Source organism: Callorhinchus milii, unplaced genomic scaffold (genome assembly GCF_018977255.1).
Source record: "Callorhinchus milii isolate IMCB2004 unplaced genomic scaffold, IMCB_Cmil_1.0 Scaffold673, whole genome shotgun sequence".
In the NCBI taxonomy this organism is placed as follows: Eukaryota; Metazoa; Chordata; class Chondrichthyes; order Chimaeriformes; family Callorhinchidae; genus Callorhinchus; species Callorhinchus milii.
In genome coordinates, this window is record NW_024705414.1 from 11,298 (window position 1) to 21,947 (window position 10,650).

The window sequence follows — 10,650 nt, forward strand, 5'->3', positions numbered from 1 at the left end:
CTTGCCCACACACACACACACACACACACACACGCACACCCACAATGTCCGCCTGTAAACAGTCGTTGCTTCGCTCGCGCACACGGCATCGGGATATCACCACGGCATCCATCCCGGGAATGTGCCGACTTCACACCGGCCCCCGGCCCCGGACCTGCAAACAGTCCCAAACACACCAGCCGTCAGACTGACACACACACACACACAACCACACGCGCACACACTCGCAACACACACACGCATGTGTCTGCGTGTGCTTGTCTGTGTCTGCGTAGGTCTGTGCGTGCGTAGGTCTGTGCGTGCGTGTGTCTGTGCGTGCGTGTGTCTGTGCGTGCGTGTGTCTGCGTGTGTCTGCGTGTGCTTGTCTGCGTCTGCGCAGGTCTGCGTGTGCGTGTGTCTGTGTGCGCGTGTGTGTCCCTCGCCCCACCACCGCCCCCCCCCCCGCTGTGCGCGGTTACCTGTGGGGGCCGGGGCGTGTGTCCGGGTGTAGCCGGGGCGTGTGTTATCGGGGGAGGCGTTGGTCGCAGGAAGGACAGGCAGAAGCCCGCGCTTTTCCGTGACACAGAGCCGTGTGTTCGAGCAGCTTCCAGCGCAGTGTAAACCCGTGTTGGCAAATCTACAGTCATCACAACAACAACAACAACAACAATAATAAAAACAACAACAATAATAATAACAATAATAACAACAATAGTAATAATTTCACGTCAATAATAACAATCCCGGGGTGTGACCCGGCGCCCGATCACGTCGTCGAGACGTCTCAAAGCGCTTCACGGGACACGCTGTCGAGTGTAGTGACTGTGTGTTTGTGTTTTGGGGGCCGATCGCGCCCGGCGACGTCCCCACAAACAGCCGCGGGGTCGAAGCGACCGAATTATTATTGTTTCGAAGGGATTATTACCCCCGGAAAGTGATCCCCCAATCGCCTGACAAGCGACTTGACTGCCGGGGACACAGGCGTGTGCGTGTGTGTGTTTTGTGTCTGTGGATCCGCGTGTGTGCGTCTGTGTGTGTGCGCGCGTCCGCATGTGTGTGCGTCCGTAACTCCACGTACCTTACACCAGTGCGTCCGGCGTTCCCTGGTGCTCCTCCTGCCGCCCGGCTCGGTGGTCTTGCCCGGGTTCTGGCCGCCCGGGGTCCCCGCCGGCTGCTGCCCGGGCACCTTGTCCCGGCACGCCCGGCGTTTCCGGCATTCCGTGCGGAGCGGGTAGCCCGAAGCCGGAGCCGGAGCTGCCCCCTTCTCCCTCCCCCTCGGCCCGGCCTGGCCCCCCTGCCCCCTCCCCCCGCGAACCCCCGGTAACTCCCCCTGGCTCGCGGCCGGGCGGCACAGCCGGCAAACACCGCCCCCCCGGCCGGCCAGCTCCGGGCCCTCCAGGAAGACCCCGCACAGCGAGCAGGTGGGCCGGGGGTCTGCGTCCGCTCGCGCCCCCCCACCCCCCCGACCCCAGCAGGCCTCCTCCTCGCTCGGCCCGGACCCCTCGGCGCTGCTCTCGCTGCTGCTGGACCAGCCGTTCTCTGTCAGGAACCCCTCCAGGATCACGTCGTCGCCGGGGAAACGGACCTCCCCTTCCTCCAGCTCCTCGTCTTCCTCCTGCTCCCCCTGACCCCGCTCTTCGGTTCGTCCGTTCCCCGCGACCCTGGGAAACCCCTCCCCCGTCCCGGCCACCTCCGGGGTCTCCGCGCACTCCATCTTCATCTTCTTCCCTCCGACCTCCTCCCCCTCTTCCTCCTCCATCTCCTTCTAAACAACAACAACACAGTCAGGGGTTTGGCCCCGAGTGGGGGTCGGGGTCAGGGTGGAGGGGGTTGGGGGGGGGGGGGGTTGACCCAAGGCACAGTTGGTCGATGAGGAGGGTCTTGAGTTGGGCCTCGAAGGAGGTGAGGGTGGGGTTGAAACCCGGCAGCCAATTGGGTCTGGGCGGCCTGAGGGGGGGAGGGAGCGACGGGGCAGGGAGGTGGTGGGGGGGGGGGTGCGGGCGAGAAGGGGTAACGGGGTCAAGTCACGGCACGGATTTCGGGGTTCATGTACCTCTGTGCTGGTGGCCATCCCCGGCTCTGTCTGCGTCTGGTCAACCACCTCCTGCTTCACCCGCACCAGGGCCAATGTCTGTGACCCATCGGTCACTCTGCCACCGGCCGCTCCTTCAATGGTCACTTGACCATCGATCACGTGCCCGATGGTCACTTGGGCATCGGTCACTCCTCCACCGGCCACTCGGGCATCAGTCACTCCTCCATTGGTCACTCTGCGATCGGTCACTCCTCCACCGGTCACTCCTCCATTGGTCACTCGGGCATCAGTCACTCGGGCATCAGTCACTCGGGCATCAGTCACTCCTCCACCAGTCACTACTCCACCGGCCTCTCCTCCACCGGCCTCTCCTCCACCGGCCTCTCCTCCACCGGCCTCTCCTCCACCGGTCACTCCTCCACCGGCCACTCCTCCACCGGTCACTCCTCCACTGGCCACTCCTCCACCGGCCACTCCTCCACCGGCCACTCGGGCATCAGTCACTCGGGCATCAGTCACTCCTCCACTGGTTACTCCTCCACCGGCCACTCCTCCACCGGTCACTCGGACATCGGTCACTCGGACATCGGTCACTCGGACATCAGTCACTTGGGCATCAGTCACTCTGGCATCAGTCACTCGGGCATCAGTCACTCCTCCACCAGCCACTCCGCCCCCGGTGCTCTCTCCAGCCGCGCACTGACCAGCGACGCACTGAATGACCCAGTCGTGCTTCTGCGGCCAGAGCCCGGCCAGCGCTTCCTGAAGTCCGGGACCGGTGTCGGCGGCGTCCGGCGTCGGGTCAGTGAGGGCCCGAGTCCGGCAGCCGGAGCTGGAGCCGGTGCCGGAGCCGGAGGGCGAGAGCGCTCGGCCCTCGTCCTCCCGGCCCTCGCCGGCCACCGCCTCCTCCTCCTCCCGGATCCCGAAGACCAGCTCGGCGTCCTCGGCGGCTCCGGTCCAGGGGGCGGACAGAGCCTCCAACCAGCGGTCGGCCTGGTAGAACCTGAGGAAGCTCATGGCCGAGCGGAGCCGACGCAGGCGGTTAGGGTCCGGTCTGCGGCACACGGAGCCCGTGTACATCAGCTGCAGGATCAGGTCGAAGTCCTGGGCGGTCACCAGGCTCGAGCTCAGCCGCAGGTCCCGGCCCTCGGGCCGGTGGACGAAGAGCCGGTGGAAGTAGGCGCTGCAGGCGGCCAACACCGCCCGGTGCGCCCGGAAGCGGACCCGACCCACCGACACCGTGCAGTCGCACAGGAAGCCGTACTCCAGCTGCGAGGCCAACTGCCCCAACACGTGGGCGCTGTGGCCGTCCGGGGACATGTGTGCGGGGGGTGGGGGGGGGGACACGCGCGCACGGCGACACGCACAGCGACACGCGCACACAGGGACGCACGCACGCACGCGCACACTCAGGGACGCATGCACACACTCGGGGACGCACGCGCACTCTGGGACGCACGCGCACACACGCGGGGACGCATGCACACACACGCGGGGACGCACGCGCGCACACGCGGGGACGCACGCACACACACACACAGGGACACACACACACACACACACACACAGGGACAGACACACACACACACACAGTGACCCCCTCCCCTCCCCCCCCCCACCCCAGACCCCACACAGTGCACAGTGACCACACAGGGACTGCTCACAGCACCTGTGGGGGAGAGAGAGAGAGAGAGAGGTTTTATTTTCCAAGTTGGAGGGCGCTACATACATCCAAGTTGTTGTTGGTGTTGTTTACTGATTACGATTAATAACGACAACAACAACAACATCAACAAAAAGTTGCGCCAAAACTTTCGGTGCAGTTTTTTTTCCTTTGCGCACTGTTGCAAAGCCCCAAACACACACCCTCACACTCTCTCTCTCCCCCACCCCCCCACCCCGCCCCCACCCCCCTAAGGCCCAACCCCTTTTACCCCCTAAAACACCACCAAGCAATGCTGGGGGAAAGCTCGCGAATCCGGCAGCGATGCAAACGCGCACCCGATGCACATCGAAGTGGGTCCGGGGGGGCGCCTTTTGCACCATTGCACGGATTTTTAAAGGGCCGAATAAATCAATGGAAAGAGATAAAGGAGAACTGGGTTTGCGCGCTGCATGGGGGACCGGGAACCTTGCAATGGTCCCCCTCCCCGCAAAAAAAAAAAACCCGCTTTCCCGGGGGTTTATGCAACCCGGGAGCCAATGCACCCGTTGCCCTTTTTTGCATCGCGTCGAGCTGCCCAATGCATTCGCGGCCACTTCCAACCCACCCTCCCGGGGGCGGCTTTAATCTTCGGAGAAACTCTCCCCCCAAAGCGGCCGCCAGTCCCGGGGACACGCGGGCCCAGGCCTCGAGCGGTCCACTGCGCAGGCGCAGCTTCCCCGGGACCGACCGCGCCGCGGGGCGCGCTGGGAGTTGTAGTTCCGCTCCCACCACCTGGTGTAGTTTTTGTTCGCATCGCTGAGTGGGTCACTGGGTGGGAGGGGGTGGGGGGTGTGTGGGGGGAGGAGGGGTGTGGGGGAGGGGGGAAGGGGGGAAGAAAAACGACGACGACAACAATAAACAGCAACAACAATAACAAACAACAACAAAACAACAACAATAAACAACAATAATAAATAACAATAAACAACAGCACTAACCAACCATAAACAATAATAAACAACAACAATAATAAACAACAACAATAAACGACAGCACTGATCAACAACAGTGAACAACGATAATAAACAGCAACAATAATAAACAACAACAATAGACAACAACAGACAACAATAATCAACAATAATAAACAACAACAAACAATAAACAACAACAAACCACTACCAACAACAGACAACAACAACAAACAATAACAATAAACAGCAACAACAACCACCACCACTAACCAACAACAACAACAACAACAAACAAGGAGGGGAGGTGCCGGGGAGTGAGGGGATTTGAACACGAGAGTGAGAGGATCCATCGGTGACCCCCCACCCCCCCCCCCCCCCCCACCCCCGACCTCCTTAAACCTGGGCTCTCGCCATCCTGCGCCTAATACTCTCCGGAATTAAACGCGATGGGGTTGGGTGGGGGGGGGGGGAGAGGGGGGTTGAGCTGGTAATTCCGCGCGCTCTGAGCGGATCCAGCGACGGGAACCAAGAGACTCCGGGAAGAATTAACGGCGAGCGGGTCGGAAGCAAAAATCAGGAAAAACTTTTAATTCAGCCCAAAACAAGACAAAAAAACACGGGAACATAAGAATTTGCCGGTCCTTTGTAATTCTATCAAAAATAATTCTATTAATAATAATAATAATAATAATAATAATTTTCGCAACTCGAGTCTCGAAACCGCCAGCGATTACAGGAGCGAAATAAAATAAAAACTCCTCGGCAAATTCGCCGTCAATAAACACTCCCCCCACCGCCCCCCACCCCCCCCCACACCCGCCCCGACGGTAAAAACCTCGCTCTGTCCCGTCTGCCGAGAGTTCCTTCGCTTCCCGGTAAAACACCGCAGGAAACTTCGAGGTGAACAGACTCCGAACTTCCTCCCAATGTGGACGACACTTTTTTATTTATTTATGGATAATAATACTCATAATTATTGTTATGATCCGAATTATTTCACAGCAGTCGTTGCCTTGCAGTGAGCTTTTAACATTCGGGATATTTACATTCTCTCTCTCTCCTCTCTTAACAGCTTTTAAGAGAGTAGCCCGTTATTTGGGGAGGGGAAGTTTGAGGGCTATGGGGAGAGCGCGGGGGAGTGGGGTTGATCAGGGCTATGGGGAGAGAGCGGGGGAGTGGGGTTGATCAGGGCTATGGGGAGAGAGCGGGGGAGTGGGGTTGATCAGGGCTATGGGGAGAGAGCGGGGGAGTGGGGTTGATCAGGGCTATGGGGAGAGAGCGGAGGAGTGGGGTTGATCAGGGCTATGGGGAGAGAGCGGGGGGAGTGGGGTTGATCAGGGCTATGGGGAGAGAGCGGGGGGAGTGGGGTTGATCAGGGCTATGGGGAGAGCGCGGGGGAGTGGGGTTGATTTGGAAGCTCTTTTCAAAGAGCGGCACAGACACGATGGGCCGAATGGCCTCCTTCTGCGCTTAATAATCCTACGATTCTTTCTCTGTCCCTCTCTCCGTCTCTCTCTCTCTCCGTCCCTCTCTCCGTCTCCGTCTCTCTCTCTCTCTCTCTCCGTCTCTCCGTCAATCTCTCTCTCTCTCTCTGTGTGCCCCCTTCTCCTCCGCCGGGCTCCTACTGGCGGGTCCTCCTGCCCGCCGAGTTGCGTCCGTGGTTGCGGTAGAGCGAGTGCCGGTTGGTGTTCCGGTGGCAGTAGTTGAGGGTGTGGGCGCCGTCTCCGGTCGCCTGGCACAGCGGGCACACATAATTCCTGAGGATGGGGCAGAGCACTTTCCCGCTGCCCTCCTTCAGCACGTGGGACGTGTAGACCTTCCTGCTCTCACCGTTGTGCTTGCAGAAGGTGCAGACTCCCGCGAGCGTCGCGCCCTCGAAGCCCACCCCTTCCTCTCTCTCTCCTCCTCCTTCTCCTCCTCCCGTTTTTTCCGGCAAAGGGGTGGGGGGGAAGCTACGGAACGCTCCCCGCAACCCCTCGGCCTCCCTCCTCAAGCCCACCACGGTCTCGGAAAGCCTCAGGTAGTCCCTCCACATCTCGAAGTCTCCCGGCTTGCGCCCCGTCGGGCGGAGGGGGCCGTGGGTCTGCATGGCTGGCCGTCGACCGGTTGCTTTCGGAGGGTCTCTGCTGCGAGCGGAATTGTGGGGGCGCGGGAGGGGCTTTCTGCCCACCCTCTGCTCCGCACGGGATGTTGGAACACCTGCCCTGACCCCACCTGCAGCTCTTTAATATTAAAAGCACCAGCGTCTCAGCATTTCGCAGACGCTGCTCACCTCTCTGACTGATTATTAGTGTCTCTCTCTCTCTCTCTCTCACTCCCACCCACCCACCAGCCCACCAGCCCCCACCCCAATCCCAACCCCACCCACCGCCAGACCCAAAACACAGACAATCTGACTCCTTTACTCCCTTGAAAAAAAAATGCAGACAGACAGACACAGACACACACACCCCACTCTTTTGCAGATACTTTTATTTTGCTCGTTCCTTGGAAGAATTGCAACTAAAACTGGATTTAATTGAGGGCTTCGCTGGTCATCCCACTCCCCCCCCCCCCCCCCCCACCCCCCCCCCACCACCCAGTCCCCGATTAAACGAGTCGAATGCTTCTTTTTTTTCTCGCGGTGGTCCGGCAGAGTTCGCAGAGTGACTTGAGCGAGTTGGTTAAGTTAGTCCGTTAGCTTCTTGGCGGGTTCTTGGCTGAGTTCCCTCTACTTGGCTGGGAATAAGGGAATCGATGGAGGGGTGGGGTGGAGGGTGGGGGGTGGTGGGTGGGGGGGGGGGGCTGGACTGGACTGTGAGTGAGGGAATGTTTTTCCTCTGCAGTTAATCAGCTGCGCTTTTAGAAGAAACAATTTATCCCCAAATCAATGCGGTGGTAATCAGACGGTGACAGTGAATCGGGGATTGATACCTTTACAGCTCCTCCTGTGAGTTATCCCTTCGAATCCCATAAAGGTGAATAATAATAATCGTGCGGTCACTCCAATCCACGGCTGTTTGTGGGGCAGTCCCTGGGACGAGATTGGCCTCCGCGTTTCGCCCCCCCCTTTCCCCCCCCCCCACAAAAAAAGCACAGTCACTGCACTTTACCGTGTGTCCCGTGAAGCGCTTTGAGACGTCTCGACGACGTGATCAGGCGCCGGGTCAAACGCCGGGGTTATTATTATTATTACCACGTATGTGTCTGTCTCTGTGCGTGTGCCTGTGTGTGTGTATTATTATACACCCATAGACACACAGACACACACAGACACACACATACATACAGACACGCACACACAGACACACACACAGACGCACACACACACAGACACATACATACAGACACACACACACAGACACATACATACAGACACACGCATACAGACACACACATACAGACACACTCACGCTGACACACGCATACATACAGACACACACACAGACAGACACACATACAGACAGACACGCACACGTGATAATAATAATAATAATAATAATAATCCTGGCATTCGACCCGGCGCCTGATCACGCCTGAAAGCGCTTTGCGAAGTGTAGTGACTGCGTGTCGTGTGTGTGCGGGTGGGTGGGGAGGGGGGGGTAGGGTTGTGTGTGTGTGTGTGTGCGTGTGTATGTGTGTGTGATGGCAGTCCTCGCAGTCTGGGTACCACACCAACCCCCCCCACCCCCCCCACCCTGTGTACTCAGCCTCCCGCGGTGGCGGGGGAGCCATCCTGGGCTTTCGCCTGTATGAAGACCAGCCCTGTCAGGCCATATATAGACATATGGTGGATTCCACGCATTCATTGGCCGCTCCAGCCACCAAAATGCCTGTCAAGGCTCGAGCTTCCCCCCTCCCCGTCTCCGAGTCTTTAGGCACCAAAATGTTGTGGCAGGTTCGGCCGCAGACGATCCCCCCGTGAGAGGCCCCTTTTCCTCCCCGAAGCCGGCCCAAGCCATGCTCCGCACGCTCAGATAACACCGCTCTCTCTCTCTCTCTCTCTCTCATCCATCGCTCTCTCTCTCTCTCTCTCTCTCTCTATCATCCGTCGCTCTCTCTCTCTCTCATCCGTCTCTCTCTCTCTCGTGTCCGTCTCTCTCTCTCTCTCTCATCCGTCTCTCTCTCTCTCTCGTGTCCGTCTCTCTCTCTCTCTCTCTCTCTCATCCGTCGCTCTCTCTCTCTCTCTCTCTCTCACTATCCGTCGCTCTCTCTCTCTCTCTCTCGCTGTGCACCACCACAACAACAACAACAAGAGAGATTACATTTGTATCGCGCCTTTCGCGTCGGGAGGACTTGAATCCACACACACACACACACACACAGAGAGAGAAGAGAGCGTCTCTCTAAAGCTTTCGGTTCCTCCTCGGACCCACGACCTCTCTCTCTCTCTCCCTCCCTCCGTCCCTCCCTCCACCGTCCGTCCATTCTCCCTCCTTCCCTCCCTCCCTCCCTCCTGTTGAGGCCTGGAATATATGGCGAAACCAGTGGCTCAATTAGCCCCCGCGACCACTCAGACGATGTCTCGCTTGCCACACGCCTTGTGATGAAGGTAAGAGATGAGCTCGGGGAGGGAGGGGGGTGGGGGGGGGGCGAGAAACAGGAGACGAAGGCATAGGGGAGGGAGGGAAGGAGGGAGGGAGGGAGGGGAGAGAGAAGGGGGGGATTTCTAGGCAACAGTGTGTTTGTGAAGCTGACCCGAAGTCTCTTATTATTAATTCGCCCCCTTCAATATTTCACCCACAAAACACACAGTCACTTGACTTTACGGCGTGTCCCGTGAAGCGCTTTGAGACGTCTCTTAGACGTGATCAGCCGTCGGGTCGAACGCCGAGATTGTTATTATTGGTGGTATTATTCATTTGTGTGTTCATCTGTGTGTGTGTGTGTGTGTGTGTCTGTGTGTGTGTACGTATCTATGTGGATGTATCTGTGTGTGTATGTATCTGTGTGTGTGTATGTGTGTGTGTGTATGTATCTGTGTGTGTGTGTCTGTATCTGTGTGTGTATGTATCTGTGTGTGTGCGTGTATGTGTGTATGTATCTGTGTGTGTATGTATCTGTGTGTATGTATCTGTGTGTGTGTATGTATCTGTGTGTGTGTATCTGCGTGTGTATCTGTGTGTGTGTGTATCTGTGTGTGTGTATGTATCTGTGTGTGTGTATGTATCTGTGTGTGTGTGTATGTATCTGTGTGTGTGTGTGGAGTAAAGAAACTTGCCTAAGGTTTCGCCTTAGAACCCCGGGTCCCCCGGCTTGTGAGGCGAGGGGTGGGGGTGGGGGTGGGGGTCCAGCCCCCTGAGCTACATGTTAACACCCTGTGAGTGAGTGTGTCCACGACTGTGTTTGGGGACGCTGCTGTGCGTAATTGGCTGCTGCGTCTCACCAACACAACACAACACAACACACGGTCATTACACTCGACAGTATACACTGTACGTAGAGTATGCGGAGCTCCTGTGGCTCAGGGGTTTGAGCCCTCGGCTCACAAGCGAGAGGACCCGGGGTTCGATTCCCGGGCGGGGGGGCAAAACGTTGGGCAAGTTTCCTTACCCCCCCCTCCCCCCACATACACAACACAGACACGCGCACACACAGAGACAGACACATACACACAGACACACACAGAGACAGATACACACAGAGACAGACACTCACAGACACAGGACACACACAGGGCACACACACAGACTCAGGACACACACAGACACAGGACACACACGGACACACACTGACACAGACACAGACACACAAAGACAGACACAGGACACACACAGAGACAGACACACACAGGGGACACACACACACACACACACAGACAGAACACCGTCACTACGCTTGATGGCGTTATCCTCGTGAAGCGCTTTGAGACGCCTCGGGGACGCGATCAGGCGATCGGTTCTGGTTCTAACGTGATTCTCTCCGTCTCCCATTGCAGGTGGGTTCCGGTTCTTGCCGTGTCGCCCAACCACCGTACGAGAGAGGCTGAGAGCCAAGTGAGGCCGGTGTGGGGGGGGGGGGGGGGGGGGGGGGGGAGA

General features: G+C 58.3%; 1 long non-coding RNA gene across 1 annotated transcript; it reads right to left on the reverse strand.

The window, feature by feature from the left end:
* LOC121852276 lies at positions 1–1,259 on the reverse strand. The gene is made up of 3 exons (XR_006086069.1): positions 1,058–1,259; positions 459–616; positions 1–154 (listed from the first exon to the last, which is right to left on the reverse strand). It is a non-coding gene; the product is annotated as an uncharacterized LOC121852276 (long non-coding RNA).
* Between the last annotated feature and the right edge of the window lie 9,391 nt (positions 1,260–10,650).